The following is a 16,406-nucleotide window of genomic DNA, read 5'->3' as shown; positions in this document are numbered from 1 at the left end:
AATTGTCTGTTTTTGCCAATGGACTGATTCCTACTGGTGAAAAGCAGCACATGGGCTATGTGCATGTGGCACTTATTTTAAGCATCCGCTCCAGAGGTCATAGTGTGGCAAGCTCAGTGGGAGAAGGTGATATATATATACTCCTTGCCTCTTGCATAAATCCCAAAGGTAGTGTCTTCCTGTGAAATAATGATGAAATAAAAAAGACGACACAAAGCTTATTTTTGTAAATTGAGGCTTATTCACAGCTTTATTAGTATTGTTAACAACCAATAACTAACATATGTTGAGTATCCATCATGAGTCACACGTCATCCAATGACCTTCCATGGGTCAAGTGGCATACCAAGGCACTTCCACTCTGTCATACACACCCACTAGCAAGTATGGATTAACATTCTACTACTGATACCTGACACTTTGCCACAATGATCAAAATAAGGGATAGAGATACACGTCAGAGACTTCAGAGAGAAAAAGAAGATCGGTTTCCTGGTTCAAAGTGCCAGTGATGATCCACAGAATGTGCCTATGTTGTTCCTAGCATTCGTATTCTTCCTCACTTTTCCTATTGTCTCCAGTTAAAGATCTCACTCTTTGATAACTCATTTGATCATTTTCCACTTGATCATTAAATCCTATGGCTAGTGCTATCTTATGAAACATTTTTATTCAAATCACATTATGTTATAAATCCAAATTCAGACATTTTCAAATCTGCTTTAAAGGGTAAGTGAGGAGAAAGAATACCAGGGTTAGATGAAAATAGGAAAGTTTTCTGTGGACTAAAGACTAAATGTACTTTTGTATTTTTTCCAATTAATTGAAAAGCTGAACCAATGAAATCTCAACAATATGGTTGCCTAAACAAGCCCTAGCAAATGACAACAAATGTGTGTGTTAATCAATCTCAAAAGACTCCACCCTTAGGAAAAGATCTATAGGCAAAGTCAAGACAACACAGAGAGAGGGGGAGAGAGCGAGCGAGCAAGAGAGTGAGAAGGAGAGAGAGAGAGGTGAGGGGGAGGAGGTATAAGAATGAAACAGTCTTCACCAGGGATTATCTCAATAGATTATTCAATACCAATTGGTCAGTCCTAAACACACATATAAACAATACTAAATAAGCTCATCATGTAGTGTAAATGATTAAAATCTATGACATAAAATACTTCAAATAAAAGCTGTGAATTTGAGGAATTGTGGGACACATGGTACGAGTTAGAAGGAGAAGAGGGAGAGAAAACGATATACATACATACACACTTCGGTTCATTTCATGAAGTCCAAAGGATATGTTTTATCCCTACTTACACAATTTAGAAACTAATTGAGAGTAAGATACAGGAATCAGAACATTCTGTCAATTATAAGATCTGTAAAGGTCAATTGAAAGATAACAATACAGTGAGAAAGTGCTAGGTCAATTTGGCGTGGTCCCTTATGTGGGAGGCTCATTGATGCTGAGCCCATCTCTGTGTGATCAACTCTATGCTATGGACCAAATCTGATTTCACATTCCTGAACAATAATGGTCCTATTCACTGTTTCCACTGTTCCTGTATCCGTTCTGTCTGTCTCTGAGGAGAGTCCTCAGAGTAAACTGTACAGGGAAGGGCATTTGCCTCTAAAATCTCCTAATCCTAGCCAACAAATCAGTAGGGGTCTCTTTATAATGGCCTCTTGCCAATGCTTCTGAGTCTTTAGTTAATAAATTTTATTTCCAGGTTTCTCAACAATTTTAGTTCACATTGCCCTGCTACAAAATCCTCTGATAACACCTTTAAGACATGGTACTTAGAGTTATATTAGGTTGTGATTATAATATTCACAATTTTGATTTATAATATTCACAAATTTTGATTTGATGTTAAAATTTTATATATATATAGTATACAATCTCTTTTATCATATATACAATAATGTATATGTATAAAACAGTACCTAAAGCAGTGGTTCTCAATCTTCTTAATGCTAAGACTCTTTAACACAGACCTTCACGTTGTAGTGGTTCCCAAACATAAACTTATTTTTGTTGCTACTTCAAAATTGCAATTTTGCTACTATTATGAATCACAATGTAAATATTTCTTGGAGATAGAGATTTGCCAAAGGGGTCGTGACCATGGCTTAAGAACCACTGACCTACAGCCTTTATGTAATGTTTATTGATGAATTTTCTCATTGCTTATAAAAAATTTGAAGTCCCTGCAATATAAAATATCTTTACAAATTGTGTATTTCAAATACCTATTAATAATTTATGAAATTTATAAATATAATTTATGAAATTACATATAATAATTTATGAAATTACAATTAGACATATCATTTTTTAATTATTTTAATTATGTATATCAATATGTCTGTGATAGTGTATGAAAAAATTTCATAATCTCATAAATTCTCAGCATAGGATTAAGGAAGTGTTAATTTTAGATCCATTTTTGTTTTTCAATTCCTATTATCTTCTTATGAACTCTCTTCCTTTGATATTTAAGCACAAACTGTACAGTTGGCTTATAGATAATTGTTAATTAAGGTGAACACAACCTTAGCTTAGTCTAGAATGATTCTAATACAGCATAAATATTAATTACAACTGCATTTGTACAATCCATAAGAGAAATAGAGGAACTAAACTGAACCAAGTTAGGAGAAACTTTCTACCAGCTGGTTACTTCAGAAAATACTGGTACAAAGCTTCAGGGGGAGGAATTGACCTGGCTATAAACAGGCATTGAGGGTTTACTCATTATGGAAGAAAATACTGCATATGTCTTCTCTGAGTTCACTGTATCCCTTTATTCCTTTGCATAACACTTTCGAACTGAGCGATAACTCACTTGCTTTGGCACCTACTAAATGAATATTTAATGCAACGAATTCAGTGATATGGGGAAGGAGAGAAATAATCAAAAAAGCCAGAGATATAAAAATTGAGGTTATATTTAGTTTAATGACTGCCTTAATTGGTCTCCACTATGGAGTCTGTGTGATCAAAATGGGACGTTCAAGGTGCTACGTTTAAAATAGATGGATGTTTCCCACTCGTTTCTGAGTGGATGTGATGCTCTCTTGGCTTTACAAATCCTTTAAAATGAGAGCAGATGGAAGAGCAAAGGAGACGTAATAAACCATCCAAGATGGAGAAATACACAATGCTGCGTGAAGTGAGGAAAGGAGGATAAAAGCCATGGCATTATTGCGTTTTATGGATTTAAACAGTGATAGAGTTCATATTACTAGACAGGTTTAAAACAGAGGATTGCAGATAGGCAACAAACTGTATGCTGAAAAAAAAACTTTTTTTTCCCCAAAAACAGAATATGTAGGTTCAAGTTGAAAGCTCTGACTGGCTGTTACATGCCTTTTACAACCCTGGGTTTTTTCCTTCCTACTTCTTTCATTTTAAAAATTACATTTATGGAGTTTTTGTCATGGCAATGGATTATAATAATATATTTGGTGTTTCAGCATTGCCAATTTAATAGTTTGACCCTAACACTATCAACTCAGATCCTCCTTATTCACGTCTCTTTTTCTCATCACAATCTGATTGTGACTCCAATGGATGGCAGACAGAGACTTCACTCTTAGGATCAGATACCTTCTTAAAGAATAAGGAAAATTCTGGCCCATTTTTAAAAAGTAGTGATTGACCATTATATGCACCCTAGCAAAAATTCTATTTGTGAAACAGATACTTTTATACCAATAACTAACGGTGTTCATAAAATATTAGAATGGAGATAATATGAAGTAATATGATTATGACTAGGTTAAAGGTAAGAAAAGAAAGAGCCCACATTTACCATCAAACTTACTTTATAAATAAGTAAGAAATAATAGTAGCCATGTCTAAATTTGCATATATAAATTCAACTCAAAATAAGCATTAATTTTTAACAGACACTATTATGAATATCAAGTTGAATAAATAATAATTAGAAATTAACAAAGACAAAAAATACACAAAATTAAGAATATCTCTAGGCTAAAGGTACCTTCCAGAATAGTGCCCAAGATGGTGTACTTTGGAACAAAAGAAGCGAATTTACTAAATCTTCAAGAAAGAAATGCCTTGTGACGTGACCTCGAGTAATTGGGACAGGGACAAGCTTCATATAGAAGAGACCATGATCAGCTTCAGTTGTCAACTTGGGAAGAGGGAAATTCATTTGAGGATATGGCTCTAATCGACAGGCCTGTGAGCATATTTGTGGGATATTTTATTGATTTTTAATTGATATAGAAGGGCCCATACACTGTGGATGGTATCATTGGGGAGGGGGGGCAGAGTCCTTGACAGTAGGAGAAAGGAAGCTAAATAAGAGCCTAGAAGCAGGCCAGTACATAGAATTTCTCCAAGGCTTCTTCTTCAAGCTTTGGCCTTGGGTTCCTTCCACGATGGACTACAACCTGTAAGCTTAAATAAAATACTTTCCTCTTCCAAGTTGGCTTTGGTTAGTGTATTACAGAAATAAAGACACAAAATAAGGCAGAAGCCAAATGGTACAATAGACTTGTAGAAAGCGAAGTCAAAATTATAAGGAAAATGTTTGAGGCCCTACCACTGGGTATGAAGGTATTGACAGTTGGTGGCTACCATGGGAGAAAGAGTCAGGTGCTTTCAGAGGTGTGTCTCAGAGGTAGTGCACCAGTGAATGACTCTAGTTCCTGCACATATGGGCAACACTAATTGGGCTCAGTGAGTTATTAAGTAAAATTGAAACAAGGATATTAATTTTGGAAGTAGCATAGTAGAAGGGGGTCCAGGAGGGATTGGAAGGTAAGATGGAGGGTAGTTATTATAAGATACATTGTGTGTTATGTGCATGAGCTTCTCAAAGTATAGATTTTAAAACACTGTGCATATATTTAAAAGTAAGGGAGACTACAATGGCATGTTGGCTGCATTTTGAACATGTAATTCCCTGTGGGTCTGGGAAAAGTGTGACCCGTGCAGTAGGAAGGCAGAAACCATCAGATATTTAAGGAGATCTGTAGGATGGACTGGAGGAAGAACTGGTCTCTTGAATGATGGAGAAATAAACCTGGGATTTGTGGGTGGTTTAGCAAGAACTCAAGATAACGTCGGCAAAACTTGAGTGTGAAATAGGAAATGAGAACAGAAGTTCAGGTGCACACACAACTAAGTTGTAATGAATGAAAGCAAAGACTCAGACATGAGGAAAACTTACCAGACTGGGAGTTCCAGCATGGAAAGAAACGCAATGTCTTTAGAAGTGCAATAAATTACCTGTTTAAGAGAAGTGAATTCTTTAGTTTGGATTTAGTATATCAGTGTTAACCAATGAGACTTCAGTTATGAGTATTTGGAACATTGGAAATATGGTGCTCAGAAAATTGATAATGCTGAAAATGTGTGATGTCAGAATAAAGGAAATTCATGAAATAAAAAGTAAAATTTTTCTCATTTATTAGTATAGCAGAATCATATAACATTTATAATTTCCATATGAATTTAGATACCTTATCTTAATTTTTTACCCACTGTGTTGGTATCATTGTCTTACACAAACTGACTTCTAAAGAGGTTCCAAACCATGCTGGCAAAAGCTGAAAAACTGGGTACACTTGTTATTGTCAAACTTGTTTTAGTAATGGATATTTAACTGAAACTAATGTGAAAGGATTTGCTTCTAATATGTCGATATTCAAGTAAGTAAATATGTACATGAAAGACTCCAATATGAAATCTCAGAAATTTTTATTTTTATTTAACAACATAAACATTTATGCTGTTCTAAATCTCTTTATAGTTTGATCCAATCAAAATTTGTTGACTCAGATTTTATGTGATTAAAAAAAGATAAAATGAATTGATTGATATAAGAAATCTTAGGCAAATATCCAGTTAAATTGCCATGGCTGAGTCTTAAGATGTAGGACGTATGAATGTCTGCAGTTACCAAATTAAACCAACCAAATGTTACCTGGATTTTAAGTACAAATAGGAGGACTAAAAGTTACCAGTTGGACGAATGATGACTGTATTTCTATATAAAAAGAAAAGCATTACTTTGCTGTCATGGTGCACTTTTGTGCAATCCCAGAGGGTCAGAAACATGCTAATACACCTATGTTCAGTATTAATTTGTTTATAAGGACAGCTGTCTCTTCTACTGCACAAATTTGCATCGTTAAGTTTGGTTATTGTGCAATTTGACTACTCCTGCAGATGCTGTTTTTACTGTTTTGCTTCAATTGTTTTAACCTCCGAGTTTGTTTTTCAGTCCATGTTACTTAGGTCTATATGTGTTACAGAAAAGCAAATGGATCTATAATACATACATATATATGTGCCATGTGTGCTTTATATATCTATGCTTGCATATACAAAAATGCATAAAAAATGGTTGTTAGAGAATTTATCTCGCAAATGGGCTTTCTCTGCTTTTTCCTTGGAGATGACCTTCTCCAGTGAGGTCTACTGAAGATTCCATTAAGCTGGTTTTAATACCAGTTCGTGGGCAACAGGAGTGTTAATTCAGTGAAGATTATTAGTTTATGCGTATTCATTAAATTTGTTTTTATGCAGCCATTCAACTTAGTAAATGGTCGGAGCCAGAAAAGGCTCTAATTAAAGAAATTAATTAGGGCTTGGAAAGGTATGGAGAGATTTGTGTGCATTTGTAAGAAGTATTTTTCTCTTGGTGGGGAAAAAAAAACACCTGCTGGGGGAGGGCTGGCAATAGAGTTTGCATATATCTGAGGCTGTAATAACATGGAGTGTTTCAAGTCATGAGAGCACAAAAGAGTGGAGGTATATTGTTCAAATTAGCACAGCATCTCTGACAGATTGAAGCACACCTTGGCCTTTCCTTGTTGGAATTTATCTTTTATAGTTCCTTGTCAAGCCACATTGACCCCACCCATGCTACCAGTTGAAATAAAAGTATTCTGACTGCGGAAAGTGTTACTGTGTCAGTTAGCGATGCTTCTTCCCCTCTCGGTTACCTCTGTGGTGTCCCTGCCACCAGAAGCCAAAAAGAAGCAGCTGTTCTGAGTATATACAAACAAAAGGAGCTGTTTCTATAGCAACCATAGAACCCTGTTGAAAATCTCTCTCTTTAACACTAGCCCGTCTCTCCTCTTCAAGCCTGCTTCTCTTCCTTTTGTGAACCAGCCGACTGCCCTTACACAGAAAGGGCACTGGATGATTTGACTGCACATAGGAGCTAGGATGACCATTGCTGTCACGGCTTTGCTAAAACTGAAAGTCTAGCTCTTGGCCAAAGATTCTGAGAAGACTGCAGAATTGGACATTTGTAGATGACTGGTTGCTGGGTGTACTGACTTCCCTTTATTCTCCTGTCCCTCATGAGATAATGATGTCCCTATGAACTTTAGATTTCCTATTCACTTTTCTTCATATCTGATAGTAGGTCTGCAAGTCAACGTGAGATGGCTCTCAGGGACATCTGTGAACATTGAGATGGCAGCTTTCAGGTTTCATGTGAAAATGGGGCAGTTTCTACCTCTTTGACTAATGTATGCTGCTAAAAGTTCCATGATGGTTGTGGTTGTTGGTGTGTGTGTGTGTGTGTGTGTGTGTGTGTGTGTGTGCACTTGTGTATATTTATCAGATAGAAGAAAACATAACTAGCTATCAAATTAAGACCTATGTCAAACCACTTGTCAAACAATTTTTAAAGTTGCAGTCATTTCATTCCTATTTTAATTTTCTTACAAAGATGTATGTAGTGAGGGGCTGCGGGCAGGCCTGCTTTTCACCTTACCCGGCTCCTGCACGGCTAGCTTAGTCCCCAGAAATAACAACACACAAATTGTATTCATTTAAGCACTGCCTGGCCCATTATCTCTAGAGAGTTAGTTACTGACTAACTCTCATATCTTGATATTAACCCATTTCTAATAATCTGTGTAGCACCACGAGGTGGTGGCTTACCGGAAAAGATTCAGCATGTCTGACCTAGTGGCTGGCTCCATGGCATCTGCCCCATTGCCCTCTTCCCAGCATTCTATTCTGTTTACTCCGCCTACCTAATTTTCTGTCCTATCAAAGGGCCAAGGCAGTCTCTTTATTGACCAATGAAAATAACACAATAGACAGATAACCCTCCTCCATCATTTCCCCCTTTTCTGTTTAAACAAAAAAGAAAGGCTTTCACTTTAACATAGTAAAATTACATCTAACAAAACAGTTATCAAGCAAGAATTACAGTCACAATATTTATAACTATATCTTTATCATAATAATGGAAAACTATAACTATGACTATCCATTCTTCAACTCCATCAAAGACTCCAGAAGGATATAATATTACCTAAGTAAACAAGAAGTAAGCAACTTCCTAAACTCTAGAAATGAAAGAGACATCTCGCTGCCTGGACAGTCACCCAAAGTTCCTCTGTATCGTTAGGGCACCCATCTTCGGCCTTCAGGCCCATAATATCCAGAGACATTTCCATGAAGCAGGAAATTTCAAAGGCAGTTCAGTCACTATCTTCTGTGTCCTGCAGAATGTCTTGTAGACTCTTTCATGAATCAGGAACCCCGAAAGATCATCTCACCTTTAGGCAAGTTCAGCAGTCCTCTCTCTGCGAGTTCTCTGTGTCCAGTTTATACAACAGTCCAGGCAAGAGCAGTTTCTTGCCCAAATGGCTAACGAACTCCATAAGAAGCCTCTTCGATGCCCATCTTCCTCTTGAAGTAGATTGGTGCTGCCAGGAGCAGATGTGTCTCATTGTCATGAAAAGTCCTAAGTTATTAAAACATTAAATGCCATGTTCTGTAGTCTTTGAAAGATATGAAAAATGCATATCTGAAATATATCTATGCACCTCTAGAAAACCAAACTAACATTACTACAAGCTTGACTATTATTGATAATTATCCATTAACAACCTATATTTTCTAATTATACATTACATTTTTAAAATGAACTACACAATCACAATACATCAATCAAGATCAGAAACATATATACATATAACAAAATTGACCTTAAAATCCATAACAAAGCAAATTATTCATATCTATATCCTATCCACCTTTAAAGGTAAAAGAACATTTATAAACAATATCTGGGAATATGGACGTAGTTATTTCTCTCCAAACTTCTTCCTGCTTTATAGGGGCGCTGTTGATCAGGTCTTTCATGGTATAACCTGTCTGCCAGGTTCATCTCAGTCGGCAGTTGAATGAAGTAATTTCTTGAGGGTGTTCACAGCAACCTTTCAGGAGGACGTGGTCTATCATACCATACTGGGATAGAAGAAATCCACAGGGTCTCATCCTCTGTGAAAACAAAAGAAGGACCTCCTTTCCAAAGCATCATATTCTTAGACCCAAATTCTGAAGTCAAGGTATTTTCAAAATATCTATCTTGGATTAGTTCAGCAGCATTTATAAACAAATATCTTTTAGCAGCTGTTGCTCCTTCCTCAGCATTCAAACAATTCAAAGAGAGCATAATAGCATACAGTATCAAGATTCTCTGTGTATTTTCCATCTTTATGCAGCTTTATTTTAACCTCTATTTCTTTTATTTTTACTTTTACTTTTAGAGACAGGTTCTCTGTATATCTTTGTCCTGGACTAACTCTGTAGACCAGGCTATCCTTGAACTCACAGAGATTTGTCTGTCTCTGCCTCCCCAGTGCTGGGATTAAAGGCGTGTGCTAACACGCATTGAACTCACAAAGGTCTGTCTGTCTCTGCCTCCTAGGCATTGGGATTAAAGGTGTGTGCTACCACACCTTGAAGTTACAGAGGTCAATCTACCTCTGCCCCTTGAAGTCTCAGAAGTCAATCCACCTCTACCTCCTGGGCATTGGGATTAAAGGTATTAGCCCATTCCTTAGCTTTCCAGCCTCAAGGCTGAGGTACCAACCAGAGCTGTGTTCACTGCCACAACTCTATGGCGTTTCAAGGTCCTTGCCAGCAAGCTGCAGCATTCTGCTCACAGACCACACTCAGTCGGATTGCCTGCCTGAAAGAGTCAGAGTTTTCCCTGGCAGGACAGCCCAGAAAGCTGGCATTTTAAAATGGCACAGCTTTTTTCCTGTTACAGCTGAAAAACGAAAAGCATGCATTCAGTTTTTCGTCAACACCATTTAAGTGTTTTGTAACAGGACCTTTTAAAAGAGCTGCAAGGTTTTGCAGCTGAAGCTGAGTCAGGAAGCCTCCCTTAGATGAGAGTGCTTGCTTGCCCCTAGCAAACAGAGCAGACCTGAGAAATTGCTGCTACCAACAAAACATGCTTTACTCTATTCTTTCCCAAGCTTTCTCAAGCTTTCTGTGGATTCAGTTATCCACGTTGGGTGCCATCTGTAGTGAGGGGCTGCGGGCAGGCCTGCTTTTCACCTCACCCAGCTCCCGCACGACTAGCTTAGTCCCAGAAATAACAACACACAAATTGTATTCATTTAAGCACTGCCTGGCCCATTATCTCTAGAGAGTTAGTTACTGACTAACTCTCATATCTTGATATTAACCCATTTCTAATAATCTGTGTAGCACCACGAGGTGGTGGCTTACCGGAAAAGATTCAGCATGTCTGACCTGGTGGCTGGCTCCATGGCGTCTGGCTCATAGCCCTCTTCCCAGCATTCTGTTCTGTTTACTCCACCTACCTAATTTTCTGTCCTATCAAGGGGCCAAGGCAGTCTCTTTATTGACCAATGAAAATAACACAATAGACAGATAACCCTCCTCCATCAGATGTACTTAAAATGTTTTGTGTGTGTATTTCTCTTGGTGCACATGTTTACTTGTATTCCACAGCACATATGTTGATGTCAGAAAATACTTAACTTTATGGGAGTGGATTCGCTCCTTTACTATATGGGGTTTCAAAGGTCAAAGTCGGGTTGTGAGGTTGCAAGCCTTGGCAGGAAAGCTTCTTTACCTGCTGAGCTCTTCCCAGCCCATATGTTCCTGAAGAGTTGTGTTTAGATTAGTTGAGAGTAATGTCTTTAAGTTTTTATATGCCTTTTGGGTATTTAGCCTTCAATTTACAAATAATTCCCACCCCCAAAATTAGTCCTTAAATCAATAATTTAGTGAACTAACATTTTTTAAGTCAATAATTTAAGCCCAAGAAGTATTTTTATGTGCATCTTATCCAGTAAATACCAACATAAAAAGTTATTAGGTATTTTGCTAACAGATACATGTATTGTATATGCCATTGAAATTGATTTCTTTGTCTATAGATTTCTGGAGGATGGTATTTTGTCTTTAAGTTTAGAGGCTGGAACTGTATAGATTTTAAGGTTTATCAATATCTGGAATTAGACTTTCTAACTGGCTGACGAAATTGTACAAAATTTGTTCATGTAAAAGATATAATTTTGACTAAAAAAAATCAATACATAGGAAATGGCTTATAAATCGTTAAACATATTTAAATATTTTATAAATGATGCTATTTATAAATAAATAGGTATGACAATCAATATGTAAGATAAAAGTCAGTGTACTGGCTTAAGATGTACTAATTTGTTTATACAGTTTTAGTATGTAATAGATGAAGCGTTCCAGATCTGTTTCATCCCTGGACTTCATATAAAAACAGCAATGACAAGCTGATATCGCTTAAAGAAGAACACATATGGTTGCCTTTTGACTTCCACATACATGTTCGCATGCACCTACACACACACACACACACACACACACACACACACACACACACACACAAATGCTTAATAATTTATAAATGGTAAAAATATCATCCTAGTAGTCATTCATATGTAGCAAAAATATTTACCTTAAATGATAATTAAAATGTACTCCATGAATTTTAAATGCAAATTTTACATCTAAAATAACATTGGAATTGTTAGAAAAAAGTGTTCAGAATACTAAAAGATTATTTTCTGCTTATCAGGTTGAAAAGAGTAAATGATTAGTAGAGATGCTGAGGAGAGTATAGGAGGGATCCATCTATTATTGATAGAAATACAACTAGCTAAAACATCTTTGAGGCCAATTGCAAGTATAGGTATGGAAACTTCAAAAGGATATACCCTTAAAGTGAGTAATTTCACTTCCAAAATTATACCTTGCAGGCATGATTAGACATGCTGAGAAATATAGGAATTATACAATTACTCACTCTAGAAGAAGAAATAGACATTATACCTGGGAATATAATATGGGTAAAATATTTTATAGCCCCATGATGGATTAAGATGCTGTAGTTATTGGGAGGAGCTTCATAAAGTCTTTATAAACAGGAGCAATCTAAAAGATCAATCATTAATTCTTTTATACCTACAGAAATACCAAGTATTAAACATTCTCCTTTTGTTCAGAAATCATGTGTGAGTCTGTAAGACACATGCATAAGCCCACAGAACACACATACAGAGAGAGAGAGAGAGAGAGAGAGAGAGAGAGAGAGAGAGAGAGAGAGAAAGAGACAGAGAGAGAGAGAGAGAAAGTGTGAGAAAGAGAGAGAGGGAGAGAGAGAGAGGGAGAGAGAGAGAGGGAGAGAGAGAGAGGGAGAGAGAGAGAGAAATCATAAGTCTCTATAGATAAACTGCCAAATATCTATATGTTTAAATTTCTAGTGAAAGAAATTTTACTTTCTTATTTTAATATCTAAGTTTCGACATATATCCCATTCTAAATCAATTGCCTATTAATCAGTCAAAAATTACACCTTTTAAAAACTATTTTATTCAATATTGTTATGTTTGTGTGTGTGTGTTTATGAATGTGCTCAAGTGTGTGTGTCACAGTGTATACCTTAGAGGTCAGTGGAAAACTTCCAGGGGGAGGTCTGTCTTCCCACCTTTACATGGGCTCCAAGGAATGGACTCAGGTCACTGGACTTGAAGAACACATGCCTTTACTCATCTTGCCTGCCCCAAATGACTGATTTCTTAACACTCTTGTTCAGACATTGGGTAGGAATGTAAACAGAATTAGTATCGACGAGAACCGTTCAAGCTGCAATGACTAGGAAGGGAATGGACTTCTAGCAGTACTCCAGTGATCCAACTGTCTTGGAGAGTAGAGTAGTCTTCAGAAAGGTTAGGAACTTGGCCTTCTGAGAAGAAAGTATGATGGCAAAGGGGTGAGAGCAGGGCTTGAAGATTAACTAAAGGAAATTCCATTTTCACATATTAGATGAAATTTTATGCAGAAGGACTTCCTCACAGTTAGACTTTGGGTTGTTTGACTTTACATAAATTGTCTTCCATGCCAAGGTATTACTTGGATTTTTGTTGATGGGACAAAGCAGCTTACATAGAAATCATATGGCAAGGTTATTTGAAGGATGATGTTTTAGACTGACCCCAGTGTCTCTAATCCAGCTACTGTTAGGCTAAACATCATGTCAAGTAGGGAATTAGAGGAAGGTTTCTCACCTCACAGCATCCAGGAAGCAGAAAGTGTGACAGAGAGAGGCTGAAGATCAGTTGTACACACGTAAACTCTCCAAAAACATAACACAGTAACCTGCATCCTCCAGCCAGGCACTTTCTCCAGAAGTTTCCAGTACCTAAAACTAAAACCACTCAAATGTGAATCCTCCAGTGGACAAATCCACCGATTTGGTCAGAAAGATTACAATCCTTTCAATGATAGAAAGTTTCATGTGGGAGACAAGGTTTTAATACTCAAGCCTCTGTGGGTGCATTTTGTATCCAAACCTATAACAAAATGTATGTGCAGCTGCAGGTGTAGCTCATTGCCTGGCACAAGCAAGGTCCTGAATGTGAGTCCAAGAAGTAGGGATGGGGCCAGTACCTGTGCACAATGTAAATACTATGTTCTGCTGAAAGAATACATCTTGACCGAGAAAGAGAAAATATTATCCCCCTTTACTTACACAGTCCCCACTTCAGTCATACCTATCTATTGCATAGCAAGAAAACAACATAGGTGATCAAACAAGATGTTAATTAATAAAATGTAGAAGGAGCAGTGGGCCACTTTCCGCCGCCTGCCTCCCAGCTAGCTTTACCCCTGAAATAATTACACAGAAACTGTATTCTTTTAAACACTGCTTGGCCCATTATCTGTAGCCTCTTATTAGCTAACTCTTACATATTGATCTAACCCATTTCTAATAATCTGTGTAGCACCACGAGGTGGTGGCTTACCAGGAGGATTCTAACCTGCAGCTATCTTGGAGAGGAGAGTCATGGCGACTGCCTCACTGCCTTCTTCCTCCCAGCATTCTGTTCTGTCTACTTCACCTATCTAAGCTGCTGTCCTATCAAAAGCCAAGGCAGTTTCTTTATTAACCAATGAAAGTAACACATAGACAGTTAACCCTCCTCCATCAATAAAATAGATGATAAGAAAGAGTATGAAACTGGATATTTGATATAAAAGTAAAGTGAAGAACTCCATCAGAAGGATATAGTAAAATCCACTCACTTCTTACATTTTCTGATATGTAATCAATTTCTGTTAGGTACTGACCCAGCTTCATCAAAGAGAATAAGACTTCCCAGTTCCTCCTTGTAGCCAGCACAGCGTCTTGTAAACACTTCAGTTATCTTTACAAACACCTATTGTGGGAATTTTCTTGTGTAAAAAATGGAGGCATCTCCAAACCTTATAAAAACTTGGAACCATGTATTAAAGGAAATACCACTTGTTAGAAACCTTACAGTATTTACTATTTTAGGATTATTTTGTTTATGTCTATAAACATGTTTTGCCAGCATGAATGTATGTGCACCACATTCATGCAGTGCCTGTTGAGGCCTGAAGAGGGTGTTACCTCTCGTAGGTTTATGGTTACAGATGTTTGTGAGCCACTGCATGGGTGCTGGGAACAAACCCCAGTCCTCTGCAAGAGCAAAAGTGCTCTTAACCTCTGTGTCCTCTCTCCAGCCCCAGCTCTGTAGAAGTGAAAAAACTGAAACCCTTGGACTCACAAAGCTGCATGATTGTAGTGGAGAATAAGATCAAAAGAAGGCAACTCATTCTATTCAAAAGGTATTCTCACAATTAAACTTAATATCAGAAATTTATTGAGGTAATTTGATTCATTAATGTATTTATTTTAAGGATAAGATTTTTGTTGTTGTTGTTGTTGTTGTTTTTAATGTAGTCCTGACTGTCCTGGGACTTGCCAAATAGACCAGACTTTAGACTCATAGAGGTCTACTTGCCTCTGCTTCTCAAGTGCTAAGATTGTCATGCCTGGCAAATGGGATTTTAATATTAGCAGAAAAAGATACAGAGGGATGTATGCTGTGGGACTTGGCAACATAGACGCGGAGGTTTTCAACTCATGAGTCGCAATCCCCACAGGGGTCACTAATCAGATATGTGCATAACAGGTATTCATATTCTGGTTCAAAAAATAGCAAAATTACAGGTGCAATACAGCAATGAAATAATTTTGTGGTGGGGGTCACCACAACATGAGGAATTGTATTAAAGAGTCACAGCATTAGGCAGGATGGGAACCGCTGAGGGGTCCCAGAAATCAGCTATTAATGAAGCTTTGACATTTATAACTTCACCTCCTTTCTTTACTGACTCTGAATTCAGGTCTAGTCCAGGTTTCTTTTTCTTTTACACTGTTCTCTGAAGAGTAAAATTATCCCTGGATTTTGTTATTTCTTTAGGGCCCACTTATATTCTTGCCCCTTTCTCCCTATCCTAGTTACATCAAATAAAATGAAGTCAGCATAAATATTCATGTGAGAGCTGTGACATTTTAATATATTTTGGATTTCTTTTTATAGCTCCATTTGGTGTTTATATGGTTATATATGTCAAACAATTTAGAAATACAACAGCTTTAAAGATTATGTTAGCTAACCAAAAAATGTTGCCTGCGCTCTCGTTGCTTATTCAAAGTAAATTTATTCTGTCAAGCATAAACTTAATGCATCGTCCTTTGTAACATGCTGAAATTTCATGGCTAAAAGAAACATTTTAATTTTTAATCACATATATGTTCAGATATTTATGTTTATAGTGGGTTCTTTAATTTTAAAAATAATTTATATGTTGATTTTTTTCTGGAATTTGTAGCTAAGCCAATGATGTTTATTCCCTGTCAGTTTTGATCTAGCTGTTTTACATGAGAGAATCTGTGGAGGGAGTGATTGATGCTGCTCATAATTTAACTGGGAAAAATAAATTTATTCTGACCATTTAAAAATGTATTCGTTGTCTTGTATTTGGAAGCAGATTTTGGTGGTATTGTACTCTGGACAGTGCCTATTAGAGTTACCAGTGTTATCAATATTTAGATGATGGAGGATAAAATGATGAATTATTATACAAGACTCTAAATAAAGAAGGAACATTCCCTCGGAAATGATTTCCTTCTTAATATTTATATAAAATAGTGCTGCTTTCTAAATATTCATGCTCTCCCAACAGTAATATCAAAGCATAGCTCGTTCTTGTAGATACTGATAATTTT

The 16,406-nt window shown here is 36.9% G+C and overlaps 1 protein-coding gene and 1 long non-coding RNA gene across 4 annotated transcripts in view; one reads left to right on the top strand and one right to left on the bottom strand.

The window, feature by feature from the left end:
* LOC125395039 (uncharacterized) overlaps positions 1 to 7,035 on the bottom strand; it is a 31,247-nt gene extending 24,212 nt beyond the window's left edge. Inside the window, exons 1-2 of the long non-coding RNA XR_007230428.3 lie at positions 6,985 to 7,035; positions 5,205 to 5,263 (exon numbers count right to left, since the gene is read on the bottom strand). This is a non-coding gene — a long non-coding RNA (uncharacterized LOC125395039). The remainder of the gene's footprint in view (positions 1 to 5,204; positions 5,264 to 6,984) is intronic.
* Kcnh7 (potassium voltage-gated channel subfamily H member 7) overlaps positions 1 to 16,406 on the top strand; it is a 433,159-nt gene that overhangs the window by 61,380 nt on the left and 355,373 nt on the right. The gene's annotated exons all lie outside the window — the stretch shown is intronic.

The sequence above is a fragment of the Myodes glareolus genome, chromosome 21 (assembly GCF_982192425.1).
Source record: "Myodes glareolus chromosome 21, mMyoGla1.1, whole genome shotgun sequence".
Classification (NCBI taxonomy): Eukaryota; Metazoa; Chordata; class Mammalia; order Rodentia; family Cricetidae; genus Myodes; species Myodes glareolus.
The sequence above is the reverse complement of the archived record's forward strand: the minus strand, read 5'-3'. Positions and strand labels throughout refer to the sequence as shown.